The sequence below is a fragment of the Ovis aries genome, chromosome 15 (genome assembly GCF_016772045.2).
Source record: "Ovis aries strain OAR_USU_Benz2616 breed Rambouillet chromosome 15, ARS-UI_Ramb_v3.0, whole genome shotgun sequence".
Taxonomy (NCBI): Eukaryota; Metazoa; Chordata; class Mammalia; order Artiodactyla; family Bovidae; genus Ovis; species Ovis aries.
In genome coordinates, this window is record NC_056068.1 from 41,416,156 (window position 1) to 41,436,550 (window position 20,395).

Here is a 20,395-nt window from a genome sequence, read left to right on the forward strand (position 1 = left end):
TCTTCTAACTGTCTAATAATGTTAATAGTAAATGACAACCATATATTAGTAGTATATATTATAAATGACAAGTACTGTTATATATAATAATAAATTTGAATAAATTTATAGAACTACTTTTCTGCATTAAGAAAATCATATGAATTTTAATTTGTTAATGAGATGTATTACATGAACATATTCTCTCATATTGAACACTCAAATTCCAGAGATAAACCCTACCTGCATTATTTTTTCTTATACAACTGGTTTACCTAGAATTTTTGCATCTATGTTAATAGCGATTACTCCATATATGTTTCTTTTTTATCCTTGTCGATTTTTCAGTTAAATAGCTCACAAATGGTAGTTTTCTCTCTTTTTGCATTATCTAGATTAGTTTAAATGGGATTATCCAATTTTTGAAGACTGGAACTCTTCTGTAAAAACCTCTGTACCTGGTAGCTTTTGAATTAGATTATCATTTTTCTGGTTCACTTCATAGTTATAGGTCTAGTCAAGTTTTCTGGTTCCTGCTGAGTCACTTTTAGTATGATACAATTTTCTTCGTATTTATTTCAAAAGTTCTCAAAAGCATTTTGTAAAGGAGCTGCTCTTCCATGGTGGCACAATGACCTTGAGCATCTCCACATGGGCCATTACAGGCAAGGCTTCTCTGCGGTCTGACCTATATCTTTGCACAGCACCCTGGCATCCTCCCAAGACCATGGCCAAGATAGGCAGGCTTGGGGGAAGCCATCCTCCTCTCTGTCTTGCAGATCACTCCCTATTTTGTAAGGTTGCTATGAGACAACAACGTTAAGAAACTCAGACCTCCTGTCTCCAAATCCAGTAGGCTTCCTTTTGTCCCATGCTACTCCCCAGTCTTCGCAGGAAGGACCGAGCCCACCTGGGGTAGCCTCACACTCAAGTGCTTCTGAATCTCTGTCCTTCTCCAAGGTCAGGGTCTAGCTGGGGTTTTATTACCCCGTGAAAGCAGCAACTAAAGCCATATGCATGGCTGTGTCCCTCTCTAGGCCGGGCAGGGTGTCTGGCACAGGGCCAGTTGACATCACAGGGGCTCAGAAAGCCTGGGTGATTGAGATGGATTGGCTTTTTGAACTGAGGTGCAGACACAGAACAGTGCTGATTCGGAACCACACTCCCGCAGTGACTCATACATCAGGACCCTTTAATGGGGAATTATGGAAATGTGCTGCCTGGAGCTGTCTTAATTAAGAACAACCTGATCTTGATTGCAGTCTCTGAAAGGACTCTCCTCCCCATCCTCTCGTCTCCTTTTCTCCTTGACATCTAGAGGCAGAATCCAGCAGCTTCGAAAAGGCTTTCCTTCTCCCAGTAACACTGCTGACAGGCTCGATTTGAAAACAGTTGAGGCTGGCAGCCCTTCAGCCAGCATGGGCCTCCCTGATGGACAACCTAAATCAGTGGTTAATAGAGATCTCGATGTGCGTGTGTTGACCTAGCTCTCAGGAAAGGCTGGGGCTGAGCTCAGAAACAGGCTGAAGACAATCAGGTTGTATGTTCTTCCCAGTATCCTCTTCCTACCCCTATCCAAAGCAAGTTGATCCTGGAGATGATATTCCAACCAGAGGATAAAGATGGATTCCTTGTATCCCCACCACCTCTCAGCTCCAGTCCCCAGCGTGTGGGCAGGCTGAGTCTGAGTCCCCAGAGGGAGGAAGTGTGCCACCATTCTCTCTCCATGTGCGAGGACATCCTATTAGGATACTTGGGGAAGGTCTGGCTTCCCAAACCAACTTCCAGACCCTAGCCCAGAACCAGACACCACCTGGCAGCTTCCTGGCAGCTCAGCTTCCCTCACTCAGCCTCTCCCAGGAGTCTCCATCACCAGGCTCCATCCACTTGTCACATGCTCATTCAGTGAACATTTATTTGCTAATGTGTGTGAGGTCCTGACAATCTATGGTTCCACATCCTTCCTTCCCCACACCTTTTTCAAACACACACACATGCACACTATAATTTTAAAGTCGAGTATTTATTGAACTAATGAGTTTTCAAGGAAGCTATATCACCAAGTATGACATCTTTTAGTTGGTGGCTTTAGGTACCCAGCTTCTCTAGGGAGTAATTAATAACGTGTAAACAAATACTGAAATCATGTGGGAGCTCACTATGTAAAAGCTCTAGGGGTAAGTGTCTTGTAATGATAATGGCCATTCCTTAAATCAACTGTGGGTAAAAACTTCTTAAACAAAGAGCCCCTTGAATAGAAGTCCTATCTGAATGAACAGAACCATTAAACTTCACCTGGCAGGACCAAATGGGGAATACTGTATATCCACTGTCCTTCATATATGCAATTTCCCTGACTGCTTCTCTGTTGCTCTTTACTTGCTAAGTCATGTCTGACTCTTTGCGACCCCATAGACTGTAGCCTGCCAGGCTCCTCTGTCCATGGAATTTCCCAGGCAAGAATACTAGAGTGGGTTGCCATTACCTTCTCCAGGAGATCTTCCCAACCCAGGGATCAAACCCACGTAACCTGTGTCTCCTGATCGGCTGGCAGAGTCTTTACCTCAGAGCCACCTGGGAATCCCAACTGGTTCTCAAGGGATATCAGACCCCTAATCTCAGAAAATAGGTCCTTCTTACCTGGAGCCCTGGCTCTGCTTCTCCTATCTAATCCTTTCCAATGGCTTCTTATTACACAAACCAGGAATTCCTGGAGAGTTGTTCCTGGACCAGCAGCATTGGCATCACTTGAAACATATAAGAAATGCAAATTCACAGGCTTTGAATATAAATCTGGGGTGATTTAGTAGGCCCCTAAGGGTGGGGCCTTTCAATCTGTTTTAGCAAGTCCTCTAGGTGATGCTGGTGCACAGAGTTTGAAAACCACTGCACCAGAGAAAGGTGCATCTTTAGCAAGATCTGCAAGGCCCTCCAAAGAGACACTGCTGGTCCATAGGAGCCTTGTTATAAATTAGAAGTAGGCCTACATCTGGAAGGATGTAGCTATAAGCACCTGTTTGCCAAGTGGAGCCAGAGCTATATTTCATCCCCTTCCCGCCTTGGCAGGTGACTTCATAAAGCGAACAGCCTGCAGCCGCACATGGAGGCCCTGCCCCTAGGACCAGACCCTCCAGCCTTATACTCCATCACTTGCCTGCTCACCCACTATGTTCCAGCCACTCCAAACGTTTTACAATTCCCTGAACAGATCCTGGTTCTTCATGCTTCCTTCACAACTTTGCTCAAGCTGTCCTCTCTACCTGGAATGCCTTTCCCCCATTTGTCCACCTAGAAAATTACTATAACCTTTAAGACACATCTCCTTGTCCAGGAAATATTTGCTGACTGCAGGAGAGTCCAATTCCACTCCTCTAGGCTCCCTTATCTCATTGTGTTCACCTATCACGTTGCCCTGACCTTGCTGTATTTTAATCGTTGGTTGCCATGTCTCCATCCTCCTATAATACAGGATCTACATCTGAGACCAGAAAGGGGAGCTCTCATACCCTGCCATGATGGTAGAGCCCAACAAGAAAGACTTTTCTTTCCTAGCAACAGCTCAGCCAATGAAAAGCCGTGAACTCTTTGTTTAGTGTAGCCCTCCCAACTTCCTTTTCTCTATAAAAGCCTTCTCCTGGACTTCCCTGGTGGTCCAGTGGTTAAGAATCCACCTACCACTGCAGGAGACATGAGTTTGATCCCTGGTCCTGGAATATTCCACATGCTGCAGTACCGTAAGTACTGAGCCTGTGCTCTAGAGCCCGGGAGCCACAACTACTCACCCTGCACTCCACAACTACTGAAGCCTGTGCTCCTCAACAAAAGAAGCCATTGCAATGAGAACCCCATGTACTGCAACCAAGAGGAGCCCCCACTTGCTGCAACTACTGAAAAGCCTGAGCAGCAACAAAGACCCAGCACAATCAAAATAAATAAAACAAACAAAAATTAAAAAAAAAAAAGAATTCTCTTTCCCTTCCTGTGTGGGGGCTTGCAAGTGACTCTCCATGGTTGTAGACCTCAAAGTACAGTTCTCTGCTGATCTCAAACAAATTCATCTTTGCTGGAGAAATATCCAGCAGTCTATTTATTTGGGGTCAACAGTAGTATCAGTGAATACCTGGCACATTGAAATGATGACAAAATACTGAATATTAATCCTGCATAGAGGCTCTCAGTGAAAGACATATAGTGAAGATCACATCAGACAGCTCAACCTCATGAGGCTAAATCATAATTAAGGGCCAGGTACAAAGGGAGGAAGAGAGGGAAGGGAGAAACAAGGCCCTTGCAAAATGATGAGAGGCAACTGCTTTTCTGAATGATTTAGAATGATTCAGAAGTTGCTTCAAAAGCAGATTGAAACTTTCTACAGCTCTGGGAAGATGAAATCCTGTCTTTTCCAGACTCACGTGTGAAAAAACCAAGACCAGTCCCAAGCAGAAAAACATCGCTCATGGAGAGACCTGCCCTCCCATGGGGGTGGTTCAGCCCCAGCCACTGAAGAGCTGTCTTCTAGTCCAGAATGCTCTCTGACTTTTCCATGGCAGTGCAGCCAGAAGTGTGAACTGGGGTGAGACCAGATGAGGAATTTCGATGCCTCTTCTCCTCATAATTATGACCCTAATCACTGTGTCAAGACTTAAATCAAGTTGGTATGCCCCTTCTCAGCTAGCAGCTTATCTAATGAAAGGACATGAATTGTAAGTTTCAGCTCACTGCAGTAGTGCAATAATGGACTCATTTCTATACCCAGTGAGGAACGGAGGAATAAAATGGGAGTTCAGTTTATACACAGAAAACATGAATTTTCTCAAGTAAGAAAAGAAGGTTTGAAGATAAGAAGGGAGGAAATGCTGCAGAGGCTGTTGCCATGGTCAAGAACAGAAGTGCACAAGGGCAAGGCAATGGGGATGGGGAGATTGTTGTAAATAGAGAGTCATTGGAGATACAGAACTGAATGCAGGAGAGAGCGTGAGAAGAATCAAGAGGGGGAAGAAGGGGTCTAGTCTAAAATCTGAAGGTGCTGCAGGAATAGTTCAGACAGATGTTCTGACAAATTATTAGCATGGTCCCCAGCCTGAGCCCAGGTCTGCACATGCACACATACACACACACACCTACACACACACTCATGCACACATGCACACAGCTCCACTTTCTTTATTGACATGACTGTGCTATAAAAGCCTCCCCTTTAGAAAACTCACAAAGCTCAATTGAAGATGACTTCTTCACTTTCTCTCTGTAATGACAAATCATGATCGTTTGCCCCCTGGTCCCAAAAAGCCACTCCCAGGGCAAGAAAGCAGATAGCATGGCCAACAGAAAGGCGAGAAAAGAAGCTCAATTATAGTGTTTATCCATGTGATGAAAAAGGCCAGTTCTCACATCCTCACTAAAATTTGGACTGAGTTCAGACATAAACAGAGATTCCCAAATACGTGCATATACACTGTATATGTACACACACACGCAGAGAAATTCTAACATACGTAACACACACACACACAGATTCACAGGTATATGCATATACATTGTATATGTACACACACATATACAGAGACACTCCAACATGCAACATGCACACAGAGGCTTCCTCGCTCATGGATTCATACACAGAGAAAACAAAATTACACACATAAACTCATCACACAGCAAACAGGAACTCTCTGATCAATGCACATAAATACACTCACTCACAACTCCACGTTCAAGGTCAAGAGGGGCAACGGTAAGGAGATACCCCTCGTCCAAGGTAAGGAGCAGCGGCTGTACTTTGCTGGAGCAGCTGTGAAGAGATACCCCACATCCAAGGTAAGAGAAACCCAAGTAAGATGGTAGGTGTTGCCAGAGGGCATCAGAAGGCAGACACACTGAAACCATAATCACAGAAAACTAGTCAATCTAATCACATGGACCACAGCCTTGTCTAACTCAATGAAACTAAGCCATGCCCTGTGGGGCCACCCAAGACAGGTGGGTCATGGTGGAGAGGTCTGACAGAATGTGGTCCACTGGAGAAGGGAATGGCAAACCACTTCAGTATTCTTGCCTTGAGAACCCCATGAACAGTATGAAAAGGCAAAAAATCAGACACTGAAAGATGAACTCCCCAGGTCTGAAGGTGCCCAATATGCTACTGGAGATCAGTGGAGAAATAACTCCAGAAAGAATGAAAGGATGGAGCCAAAGCAAAAACAATACCCAGTTGTGGATGTGACTGGTGATAGAAGCAAATGCTGTAAAGAGCAATATTGCATAGGAACCTGGAATGTCAGGTCCATGAATCAAGGCAAATTGGAAGTGGTCAAACAAGAGATGGCAAGAGTGAACATCGACATTCTAGGAATCAGTGAACTAAAATGGATTGGAATGGGTGAATTTAACTCAGATGACCATTATATCTACTACTGCAGGCAGGAATCCCTCAGAAGAAATGGAGTAGCCATCATGGTCAACAAAAGAGTCCAAAATGCAGTACTTGGATGCAATCTCAAAAACGACAGAATGATCTCTGTTCATCTCCAAGGCAAACCATTCAATATCACAGTTATCCAAGTCTATGCCCCAACCAGTAACGCTGAAGAAGCTGAAGTTGAACGGTTCTATGAAGACCTACAAGACCTTTTAGAACTAACACCCAAAAAAGATGTCCTTTTCATTATAGGGGACTGGAATGCAAAAGTAGGAAGTCAAGAAACACCTGGAGTAACAGGCAAATTTGGCCTTGGAATGCGGAATGAAGCAGGGCAAAGACTAATAGTTTTGCCAAGAAAATGCACTGGTCATAGCAAACACCCCCTTCCAACAAAACAAGAGAAGACTCTACACATGGACATCACCAGATGGTCAACACCAAAATCAGATTGATTATATTCTTTGCAGCCAAAGATGGAGAAGCTCTATACAATCAGCAAAATCAAGACCGGGAGCTGACTGTAGCTCAGACCATGAACTCCTTATTGCCAAATTCAGACTTAAATTGAAGAAAGTACGGAAAACCACTAGCCCATTCAGGTATGACCTAAATCAAATCCCTTATGATTATAGAGTGGAAGTGAGAAATAGATTTAAGGGACTAGATCTGATAGATAGAGTGCCTGATGAGCTGTGGACGGAGGTTCGTGACATTGTACAGGAGACAGGGATCAAGACCATCCCCATGGAAAAGAAATGCAAAAAAGCAAAATGGCTGTCTGAGGAGGCCTTACAAATAGCTGTGAAAAGAAGAGAAGTGAAAAGCAAATGAGAAAAAGAAAGATATAAGCATCTGAATGCAGAGTTCCAAAGAATAGCAAGAAGAGATAAGAAAGCCTTCCTCAGCGATCAATGCAAAGAAATAGAGGAAAACAAGAGAATGGGAAAGACTAGAGATCTCTTCAAGAAAATTAGAGATCCCAAGGGAACATTTCATGCAAAGATGGGCTCAATAAAGGACAGATGGTATGGACCTAACAGAAGCAGACGGTATTAAGAAGAGGTGGCAAGAAATACACAGAAGAACTATACAAAAAAGATCTTCACAACCAAGATAACCATGATGGTGTGATCACTCACCTAGAGCCAGATATCCTAGAACGTGAAGTCAAGTGGGCCTTAGAAAGCATCACTACGAACAAAGCTAGTGGAGGTGATGGAATTTCAGTTGAGCTATTTCAAATCCTGAAAGATGATGCTGTGAAAGTGCTGCACTCAGTATGCCAGCAAATTTGGAAAACTCAGCAGTTGCCAGAGGACTGAAAAAGGTCAGTTTTCATTCCAATCCCAAAGAAAGGCAATGCTAAAGAATGCTCAAACTACTGCACAATTGCACTTATCTAACATGCTGGTAAAGAAATGCTCAAAATTCTCCAAGCCAGGCTTTAGCAATACGTGAACCATGAACTTCCTGATGTTCAAGCTGGTTTTAGAAAAGGCAGAGGAATCAGAGATCAAATTGCCAACATCCACTGGATCATGGTGGCACAGATGGTAAAGTGTCTGCCTGCAGTGTGGGAGACCCAGGTTCAATTCCTGGGTCAGGAAGATCCCCTGGAGAAGGAAAATGGCAATCCACTCCAGCACTCTTGCCTGGAAAATCCCATGGACGTAGGAGCCTGATAGGCTACAGTCCATGGGATCGCTAAGAGTCAGTCATGACTGAGCTACTTCACTTCACTTCACTTCACTGGATCATGGGAAAAGCAAGAGAGTTCCAGAAAAACATTTACTTCTGCTTTATTGACTATGCCAAAGCCTTTGACTGTGTGGATCTCAATAAACTGTGGAAAATTCTGAGAGAGATAGGAATACCAGACCACCTGACCTGCCTCTTGAGAAACCTATATGCAGGTCAGGAAGCCACAGTTAGAACTGGACATGGAACAAATAGAAAAAGGTTTCGAATAGGAAATCTGGTTCCAAATGTGGTTCGTCAAGGCTGTATATGGTCACCCTGCTTATTTAGCGTATATGCAGAGTACATCATGAGAAACACTGGGCTGGAAGAAGCACAAGTTGGAATCAAGATGGCCTGGAGAAATATCAATAACCTCAGATCTGCAGATGACACCACCCTTATGGCAGAAAGTGAAGAAGAACTGCCTTATGACCCAGCAATCCCACTGCTGGGCATACACAGCGAGGAAACCAGAATTGAAAGAGACACATGTACCCCAATGTTCATCGCAGCACTATTTATAATAGCCGGAACATGGAAACAACCTAGATGTCCATCAGCAGATGAATGGATAAGAAAGCTGTGGTACATATACACAATGGAGTATTACTCAGCCATTAAAAAGAATACATTTGAATCAGTTCTAATGAGGTGGATGAAACTGGAGCCGATTATACAGAGTGAAGTAAGCCAGAAAGAAAAACACCAATACAGTATACTAACACATATATATGGAATTTAGAAAGATGGTAATGATAACCCTGTATGTGAGACAGCAAAAGAGACACAGATGAACAGAATGGACTTTTGGACTCTGTGGGAGAGGGAGAGGGTGGGATGATTTGGGAGAATGGCATTGGAACATGTATACTATCATGTAAGAAATGGATCGCCAGTCTATGTTCGATACAGGATACAGGATGCTTGGGGCTGGTGCACGGGGATGATCCAGAGAGATGATATGGGCTGGAAGGTGGGATGGGGGTTCAGGATTGGGAACTCATGTACACTTGTGGAGGATTCACATCAATGTATGGCAAAACCAATACAGTATTGTAAAGCAAAATAAAGTAAAAATAAAATTTTTTTAATAATAAAATAAAAAGCCTCTTGATGAAAGTGAAAGAGGAGAGTGAAAAAGTTGGCTTAAAGCTCAACATTCAGAAAACGAAGATCATGGCATCTGGTCCCATCACTTCATGGGAAATAGATGGGGAAACAGTGAAACAGTGTCAGACTTTATTTTTGGGGGCTCCAAAATCACTGCAGATGATGACTGCAGCCATGAAATTAAAAGACGCTTACTCCTTGGAAGAAAAGTTATGACCAACCTAGAAAGCATATTCAAAAGCAGAGACATTACTTTGCCAACTAAGGTCCATCTAGTCAAGGCTATGGTTTTTCCTGTGGTCATGTATGGATGTGAGAGTTAGACTGTGAAGAAAGCTGAGCACCGAAGAATTGATGTTTTTGAAACTGGTGTTGGAGAAGACTCTTGAGAGTCCCTTGGACTGCAAGGAGATCCAACCAGTCCATTCTGAAGGAGATCAGCCCTGGGATTTCTTTGGAAGGAATGATGCTAAAGCTGAAACTCCAGTACTTTGGCCACCTCATGCGAAGACTTGACTCACTGGAAAAGACTCTGATGCTGGGAGGGATTGGGGGCAGGAGGAGAAGGGGATGACAGAGGATGAGATGGCTGGATGGCATCATCAACTCGATGGACATGAGTTTGAGTAAACTCCAGGAGTTGGTGACGGACAGGGAGGCCTGGTGTGCTGAGATTCATGGTGTCGCAAAGAGTCGGACACGACTGAGCGACTGAACTGAACTGACTGACACATAAAACAAGAGTTTGGAAATAATTATTCAGAATTTTAAAGCAAAAATCAATTTAGTCTCAATTACTTGAATTTTTTTAAGTTAAAAACTAAATTGTTTCCTTGACATGTCCTGCCCACAATTCTGAACCCTCTCCAACTATAAAATACTCTATATATGCATGGTACATTTTACTTGTCAAAGGAAATTGACAGTTGTGTTCTCCTTTACAGAGCTTTTTGATTTGTACATTTTTTTGGTAATTTTCAGGTGCTTTTCATGCTGGTTGCTGACTCACACCCCTCAGCACAATCCCAGCCCCTCTGAACTCTTCCTGTATCACCAGCTGCTGGAAATCAAAGAGTACATTTCCCAGATTTCCCTGCAGGCAAGGCTCTAGTTTTAATCCCACCAGTGAGAGACACTGCCGCGAGATTTGGAAGGTGGTGGAGAAGCAGAAGCCATGGTCTCCTCCCATGGTCTCACAGGCGGGAGGTTCTACCAAGGCTTCCATACATTCCCCTATGAATCACCCACACCAGGGCTCCAGGCTCCTGAGATCGCTGGTGGTGGGGCTTTGTTAATTTTTATAACTCATTTAAAGCTCTGATTTTATAGAGTTTTAAGCAAGAAATAAGGGCACACTGCTAGTGTAGCTCACAGAATTAGAGAAGCAAGCAGCTGCAGGAGCTGCAGGAGCCGTGGTGGGCTGGGTTCCCCAGAAAGCTGACTCATAGACGGATGTTAGCATGGAAGAAGCTTTTTCAGGAGAGCTGTGGAAGGGAAGGAAGCAGGACTGGGTGGAGGGAGACCCTCAGGTGTGAACCTGCCATACCTGCCCCAGGCCACCTGGGGAGAGTTCTGAAGCTGCCAAGATCATTCAGTGCTGAGGAGAGATGCCAAGCCTTTATCCCTGCATGACTGTCGGTGGTCCTGACTTGAGTGAAGGAAGCAAGGCCTGACAAACCACGAGGCAGCTCTCTTCAGCTGAGGCGATCCCTGTTGAAAACAGGGCTTGGGGCTTCTGCCAAAGCTCCCAGGCTACCAGAGGTAAGCAGTCTTTAATTCCTGTTAGGGACTGGAAATGTGTGCACCCCAAGGTTCATATGTTGAAGCCCTAATGCCCAATGAGACTGTAGTTTGAGACAGGGCCTGTGAGGAGGTAATTGAGGTTAAAAGGTAGGGCCTTTATCTAATAGGGCTGCTACACTAATGGGAAGAAGAGATACAGAGCTCTGTCTCTTGTCTGGTGAAGACACAGGGAGAAGGCAGCTTCTGCAAGCCGAGGAGAGAGCCTGCGCCAGAACCCGACCACGTTGGCACCTGGATCTTGGACTTTCCAATCCCCAGAACTGTGAGAAAGCCGACTGCTGTTGTTCAGGCCATCCAGTCTATGGTCCTGTGTCATGACAGACCAAGCTGATTAATACAGTTCCTGAAGGAAAATATGGGCCGCACATGATAGGATTAAGTACAGGGACTGACTCAGTTATCATCCACTTTCTCCCTCCTTCGCTCTCTCTCCCCCACTACCCGCTCTCCCCACCTCTGCTCTTTTCCCCAGATTGTGAGAGACAACACGACCACCTTCAACCCTCCCCCTTATGAAATCGTGATCCAGGAAAGACAAGAGCTCTCTTTCAGGCTCCAGCTTGGGAAATCCCAAAATCTTCCTGGGAAGGGCTGTGGTGTACCCTGTGGTGTACTGGAGTGGGGTGCCATTGCAGGGGGAAATAACTATGTATGACAGCCTTTATTTTACCAATTGGGCGTCCCTGGTGGCTCAGACAGTAAAGAAACTGGTTGCAATGTGGGAGACCGGGTTCAGTTCCGGGGTTAGGAAGATCCCCTGGAGGAGGGCATGACAACCGACTCCAGTACTCTTGCCTGGAGAATCCCATGAACAGAGGAGCCTGGCAGGCTACAGTCCATGGAGTTGCAAAGAGTCAGACACAACTGAATAACTAACAGACACACAGATTTTAGCAATTATTTGCTCAGGCACATTTCCATAACACACCAACCATGTGACATCCAGCAAGTGACTTTGCCTCTCTAAGCTTTGCCGTCCTCATCTATCTGGTGGAGGTGGCAGTGTTGTAGTAAAAATGAAGGCAGGAAGGCATGTAACAGGCCTGCCTAGCATAAGGCTGGCACACAGTAAATGTCCAATAAAAGGTCTCTTCTGTGATGGTCTAAACATTGCTCTAAGAAAATATCACTTTGCATCTCAAACTTCTGAGCCAATTTTCAAAATATGGGGGAAAAGCAAAATTCCATCAAGTAGAAATACACTTGCCCCACATCCCAAAACTCTTAAAGTTACCTGGAATATGCATTCTTCAGGTAAGAAAACTGAAGCCCCAGTAAGTTAACAACTAGCCCCAGAGCTCACAAAGAGGAGAGAGAGGGTGGGGATCAAGAACCCTGAACTATAGAAATTTTCCCAGTCCCCTCAACCAGCTGCCCCTCCACCCTGTCATTGTGTCCATGTGTCCCCTCAACCAGACCCCCGGTCCCCCCCAACCCAGGCCTGCAGCCTCTCTTTTCTTTCTCCCAGACACCCGCCTGTATGGCCAAGCCCAAGGCTGCTCAGCAAGTGTGTTACTAAGATGGAATTGAAACCCACTGAAGTGTCTGGAAAGCAAGTGGGATATCTGGAAGTAATAAACTTCTGACTGCTTGTTCATTTGGCACCCAGTGGGGATGGCACAGATTCCTCTCATCGCTCTTTCTTAAGAATCAATAAAAAGTTAGTGATGCATTTAGCAGACATCAAATAAATGAAATTGGGTTTCTTTTTTAACCCTTTGTGGGACTGATACTCTGGTCTCATTCCTAAAACTCACTTTAGGTTAATCTGACCCATCTTCTGGTAATCGCATTACAAATTTTAAAGACTGAGCGTGTGTGCTGAGAAGAAAGAGAAGTTATCTGACTGGCCAGGAGAGGTGCAAGCAACAAGGGGAAAATAGCATCTCTGGCTGAGGTTCAAGGATGGATGACTAAGTGGGGAGTGGGCATTGGAGGCAGGAAGAACAAGCGTGAGCAAAGATGTAAATAAAAAAGACACATAGAATGTGTTTGAGACTGGCAGGACCAAGCGGGAGTTTGGGGAGCCTTTTGATGAGTTTCGTGGCTGGAGTCAACATGGGACTGGTCACAATGACCAGCACTGCGCACAGGCTAAGGCGGAAGTAGCGCTGCAGACGAGGGCCTGTAGAGTCAGAAATGATAGGCTCGGAGGCCAGACCTGTCTTGTGTGACCCTTATAGGAGCATGCTGGAGGAAGACAGGCCCGAGTTCAAGGGCCACTGCCACCATCAAATTGATGCAGGATTTTAAACACTTGTGTTTTAATGCCTGGGTGAACCTGTGTTTTCTCAGCACCTGGAGGCAATAATAGTGCTTCCCCTTAGAGTTTGCAAATTCAATGTCTACAGGTGCCAAGACGGGGAAGATAAATGACTTCTCCTGGCTATAAAGCAGCAAGGGATTGCATTCCACTTCTAATGCTAGAAGCAGGCAAACGCAAAATATTTTTTAAAAACATTGTGCTAGCTAAACAAAACACACTTGGCCAGCGTACAACCAGCATGTAGATTCTTGACTGACTCACAGGATTGTTGTGAGAATTAAGTGAGACAATGCATATAAAGTGTTTTGCAGAGTCGAGAAGCTAAACAAAAGCAGACCTTCGTGTAGATGAGGTCTAAGAACAGGCTGAACTGATCTATGGTGATAGGAATCAGAAGAGCGTTTACCCCGGAGAAGGAAGGGCACCGGCCATGAAGGAAGGGCATGCAGGGGACTTTACGGCGCCTCGGAAAATTTCTCGTTCTAGTTCAGGTTGGTTCCAGGTTTGTAAACATACATAAAAATTCACTGAGTGGTACACTTAAGCTTTGTAAACTTTGTTGTCTAAAGGTTACACTTCAATCAAAAGGGAAATTTTAAAAGAGGTCCTTCACAGAGTGTGTGTGCGCTCAGTCACTAAGTCATGTCCAAATCTTTGCAGCCCCACGGACTGTAGCCCGCCAGCATTCTCTGTCCATGGGATCTCCCAGGTAAGAATACTGGAGTAGTTAGCCTCTTCCTCCTCCAGGAGATCTTCCTGACCCAGGGATCGAACCTGTGTCTCCTGCACTGGCAGGAGGATCCTTTACCAATAAGCCACCTAATAAGTGGTTATTATAATTGATATTATCGTTACTACTTTTACTTTATTATGATGACTATATCACAAGGTCAGTAAACCAACCAAAGAGCAACAAACATTCACTGAAGACCCACTATGTGCTGGGTGCTTACGTCAGATTACATTTTCCCAAAAAATCACCGCACTCATATATATGTATGTAAGTCCTGTGTCCTCCCCTGGCAGAGAAAGAGAGTGCTGGTGTCTCTTCCTCCTCTCATAAGGGCACCGGCCCTACAGATGAGGGCCCCACCCCATGACATCATTTTACCTTTATCACCTCCACACGACTCATCTCCAAACACGGTCACATTGGTGGGGGGAGTGGGTAGGGCTTCAACACATGAATTTGGGGACATAGCATTCAACCCATAACACAGAGTCAGGGAAACTTTAACAACACTGTCTTCTATTGTACAAAAGGGAAACAGAAAATGTACCAAATGAATTAGACAATCTAGCAAAGGCAGTTTCCAGGCAGAATATCAAAGGTGTCGCCTGGCTTCTTCTGGCTGCTTATAATCAACTGTGAAAAGGGAGAGAGCATGTTAAAGAAAGAACCATTGAGCACAAAGGAGTCAGGACTTGCTGGGGTTGAAAACTGAAATGTCTTATTCTTAGATTCTCCAGACAGGAAACGATGCTAAAATTTTCAAATGACCTCCAGGCAAAGATCAAATCTAGGGTACTGTCAGGATGATACGCTCTGAAGACGCCCCTAAAGGCCTGAACATAAAACTCTTTCTTAAGACCTTCGAAATATGTAAGCTGGTGATTCAAACAGAAAAAGAAGTTCCTCATAGAGCCTCACCAACACACAGCAGGGCTTCTGATACAATTTCTTTAATTTGCTTGAGATATAGTTGATTTATAATGTTGTGCTAATTCCTGCTGTACAGCAAAATGATTCAGTTACCCATGTATGTATGTATATCTATGTGTATACCTGTATATTCTTTTCATGCTCTTTCCCAGTATGGTTTATCAGAGAACGTTGTATATAGTTCGCTGTGGTATACAGAAGGACCTTGTAGTTTATCCATCCTATATATAGTGAAGTCGCTCAGTCGTGTCCGACTCTTTGCAACCCCATGGACTGTAGCCTACCAGGCTTCTCTGTCCATGGGATTTTCCAGGCAATAGTCCTGGAGTGGATTGCCATTTCCTTCTCCAGAGGATCTTCCCAACCCAGGGCTCGAACTCAGGTCTCCCGCATTGTAGACAGACGCTTTACCATCTGCGCCACCAGGGAAGTCTTATATATAGTCCTATACACAGGAGTTTGCATTTGCTAATCTCAAACTTCCAATCCTTCCCTTCCCCACCCTCCAAGGACTACTGATAATCCAGTATTCTTGGGCTTCCCTTGTGGCTCAGCTGGTAAAGAATCTGCCTGCAATGTGGGAGACCTGTTGGGAAGATCCCTGGAGAAGGAAAAGGCTACCCACTCCCATATTCAGACCTAGAGAATTCCATGGACTGTATAGTCCATGGGGTTGCAAAGAGGCAGACGTGACTGAGTGACTTTCACTTTCACCCATGTGCCCAGCAGAATTTCAGAATCGCTAAGGATCCCCATGTAGCTCCCATTTTCTTTTTCGTTTTGTTTTTAATGAGATGCATTTTCAGTCCCTGGGTTGGGAAGATGCCCTGGAGGAGGAAGTGGCAGCCACTCCAGTACTCTTGCCTGGAAAATCCCATGGACAGAGGAGCCTGGCGGGCTACAGTCCATGGGGCCACAAAGAGTCTGGCATGACCGAGCAGCTGAGCACACGCCTGTCCCACCATTGTATACTAGGTGGTAAGAAGGCATAGTGTTTCTTTAATTCACAGGCCTAGAGATCAAGAAGAACTGTACAGGAGGAGCTGTATTTGAGAAAGCCACCCAGTGAGCCTCATCTGAACCTGGGCCAGACTGGATGGCAAGGCCCAGGACTTCAAGTGGATGCTTCAGCCAGATGAGACTCTGGGAGAACTTGGAAAGAAGTGAGTGTGTTTCTATGTGAGACATGTCTGGGCCGCAGGAGCCAGAAGGTAGACTGAGTAGCCAGCCTCCAAGGAGCCTCCTGGTATTCTTGCCCTCCTGGAATCCCCTCTCACACTGCATCAGGGCTGGCCCTGTGGATACAGTACAGAGAAGATGAGGCTAGGTCATAAAGGGCCTGATAGCGCCTTCCTTGGGCTCAGATCTGCTCTGAGCAAAGCTTCTGCCAGGATGTGAGGATACTCACACTGCCCACAAAGAGGAACTGAGGCCCTGCCAATACCAGCAGCAATGGGCCAGCCGTGCAAGTGAACCCGCTTGAGAGCAGATCCTCCAGGGCCAGTCAGGCCATGAGATGGGGGGAGTCCCAGCTGACATCTGCCCGCAGCCCCATTAGAGTCCCTGAGCCAGAACCTTCCAGCTATGCTACTCCAGAAGTTCTGCCCCAAAGAAAGCAGGAGCGAGAAAAGAAAGGTTAGTGTTGTTCTAAGCCACTAAATTTTGGAGTGATTTGTTACCCATAGATGACAAACACAACTCTACAGGGTATAAAAGAGAGAATCCAGTGTAATCACCATGAGAGTAAAAAGAAAATGTGTAGACACAGGACAACACGTAGCATCAGGCAGCCTGATAGAGGGCAACTTCTCTCTCCTGGTGGGCATGGGCAACGGGGGTCATGACGTGAGATGCTGGGGATGGTGAGATTTGGGGATATGGCTTCAAGAGGGGAGCTGGCCATCTTAGATGGGAGCCTTTCCTGTCCACACTAAACCCTCTCAGGTCCAGGCTTGTTGCTGCCAATGAGGCCTTTCCGCTTTCAGGGCTCCTTTGCAGCCATCTGTCATCGTTGACAGAAACAGGTCAGGGATTACCAGTCCTGTGTTTCAGAGGGCAGAATTGAGGGTCCCACTGGATGATTGATTGTCCAGGTCCCGGGCACCTTCTGCTTCCAGGGCAGTTCAAAGCTGCCTTCAGCTTCCAAAGGAATCAAAGACCCCAGAGAACCTCAAGGCTGAGCCAGAAAGGCACACTCAGGCACAACATGCAGAGACAATGCAGGCCATCCGCTCTGACGGGGACACTCCACAAGTAATAACTGACTGTGGCTACCTTAGAGCAGTCTTGCACGCATGCTGAAATCTGGGCCTCAGGATGCTGAAGCTGGACTAGTACCACCGCCCTGACTGTGTCTCCTTCACCAGGCAGGCTCAGGCCTTTCAGAGTCTCTGAGGCTCCCCTCTATGATGTGGGGTTCAACTGGTGGCCTCCAGGTTCTGTGTGGCTTTGACACTGTAGGATTCATGAGCAGCTGGTGAGACCTTCAACAGTGATGTTGGCATACTAATACCAGACTCCCACTTCGAGTCTCCAGTCAACAAAATCAATGCCAAACAGGAAACTGCAAGCACTAATTTATTGTGCATTTTTTTTCACCATGGGGCTTGCTTTATACACATTGCAACATGCACTCTAATAAGATCTTAGGCAGACGAAGAAGCTTTCTGCCGGCTTCCCAACCCCCTGACATATGCTCCCATTTCTGCCTGTCCCCTAGAGAGGGACCACCCTGGGACTGCAACTGTGATCAAGAATGACTGCAGAGAGCCGGGCAGAAGGTTGGTTGCGAAAACAACCAAGCTCGTAAAATCAAACGGAATGACATGAAACAAAATGATGAAATGAAATTACAAGATGACCAACCTAGATTAATGTCAGAGGGCCCTCTGCCCAACACCCACTCTTGGTGGGTCTGTGAGCTTTGGTGGTCTTTATATCTAAGAGGAGGGAGATAAGCTGGAGTATCTTTCTGTCGAGCCCTACCCAGTTGACTTGGCCTGGGGCAATGGAATCATCCTGACAAGACAAGAAGATGAAGTGGGGTCTGCATCGAGCACAGTGCATGCTGGCACCTGCGCTGCTGGGCTTGGCCCTGGGGGCCCAAGCGAGCACTGGGCTGACACTTGGCAGCAGCCGATATGCCTGCTCTTGGAAGAAGAGCAAGCCTCCAGGCTTTCCCTGTTACAGCCATCTCTGCAGTAGCGCATGGGACTGGGACTGTCTAGACACCCAGAGACACAGTCATGAAAACTCAGTCATTTGAAGGCTCAGTGTTGATTCCCTCAAAGCAGGAGTGCCTGACAGCTCTGAGTGAGTGAGGCCCGTGTAGAGCTGTGCAGGTCGTGAACTGGAGTGCGAAGCAGAAGTGAACTGGCCGGACACTCAGAATCAGGACAAGGCAAGCAGCAGGGGACCTGGGTGGTGCTTAAGTCGCCGGTGTCTAAAGAGGCCAGTGTGGCCCTGGGGAGCCAGGCAGGCAGTTAGTACACGGCCCCTCTGAAGTGGGCCTGCATATAGTGTGTGGTTGATGTCACCGCACTCGTGAGCAGGTTGACCGAGTCACCCAAATGCAGGGGGCTCACTTCTTAGCTGAGCTGCTTGTGGTCTTTACAAACTCCTAAATAAAGGGGGCTTGCTGATACCTTTGAGGGTACAGGTGAGGTGTGCAGTACCCCCCACACACCACGATTCTTAACAGGGTTAAACTCAGAAAGGAGGTCCCCTGAATCTCCCCCACACAGGACAGAGAGCCAGCCTCTTCGTGCTCAGGTACATGAGCCTCTCCTTAACCTTTAATTTCCCTCCTCACTCCGTGACAGGCGGACCCAGGACCAGACCTCCTGTCTTGACTCCCAGTCCAGTGTTCTTTCCGCTGGGCTGTGAAGAAGCAGAACTCAGAGCCTGGGATCAGAAACTAACATCACATCTCTATCAGGTGAAAGTGGAACAAAGAGACGAGTAATCCCATTTCCTGTCTCATATCCACATGCCTCCCAATTCCTTCCACTCCTGTGGGTGATGGGAGCGTCACCCATACTTGCATGCACACACAGCCTGCCCACCGCCAGGCATCAGCACCGGATGTGGACTGTGGGCTGAAGATGTGAGAACAGAGCCATGGGTTAGCTCAGTTTCCCAGGAAATGCAGAGGCAGAGTGCAGAGGCTGTAGAGCCTGGGGCCTGACCTGCCGCAGGAGGGCAGAGTAAGCGAGACTCTTGCCTTCTCCCAGTGATGCGGAAGCACACCCACGCACACACCATTTCCCACCTGCGCATAATTGCCGTGTGGACACCACTGCCTTTACTCACCATCAACCTGCCTCCACTGCGACCTCAGCCTCTTCACCACCCCCACCCCAATTCCAGCCCTGGAGATACTACTTTTTGTACAAGGACTATGACATCAGAGCCTTACTTCTCCCGTGTGAACCATGACTTAGCTCATCCTGAAGACCTCAAGGCACCTAGTAGTCCCCTTCAGCTGCAGCCCTGAAGACATCAGCTCAAATCGCAGCCCCTTGGCCAGTGTCTCTGCAGGCCCAGCTGCCCCGGGCAGAGTGAAGACAGACAACAGGACACTCGCTCTATTCCCTGCACCCAGAGGGAACAGAGCCGCCTCCTCCTGCAGCCGAAATAGACATTTCTCCAAAAGAGACATACCTGTGACCAATAAGCACAGGAAGATGGTCAACATCATCGGTCATTAGGAATCCCAAAGACACACCGTTTTATGACCATCAGGATGACTACTATCATTACTACAGAAAATAGCAAGTGTTGGGGTGGATGTGGGGAGGTTAAAATTGTCGTGCACTATTGGTGGTATTGTGAAACAGTGCAGTCACTGTGGCAAACAGTTTGACAATTCCTTAAAAAGTTAAACAAAAAGTTATCATATGATCTAGCAATTCCACTCCTAGGTATATATCCCCAAAAAAACAAAGGTTAGCGTAGGCTGCATTGAGGATGTGTGTTTGAGTGCTGGAGACTTGAAGGAGGTAAGCTATTTCAAGCCATAGAAATATCTGGATGAGGAGCAATCAGGACAAAGGAAACAGAGCCAAGGCTCTGAGCAGAGAGGGTGCCCACTGTGTTAGGGAAATAGCAAGGAGCCGGCGTGTGTGCCTTGCAGTGAGAAAGAATGTCACAACAGAGAGAGGGGACGGGTGGCCAGGCAGGTCACAGAGGGCCTGAGAAACCACTGTAAGTTCTCTCTGTTCTGTAAATTTGCTTTGAGGTCCCAAGGCTCCCAGCCCTAGCAGCCTCTCTTGACTTGGTTGGGCCCCTGATGGGAAGGAACATCAGGGCTGGGATGCCAGCCCAGCCTGTTTTGCCAGATGCAAGCCATGATGCTGTCTCAGGAATGGCTGCCACGTGTCTTGGCACTGAACTTGGCAGCCTAGACCCAGGC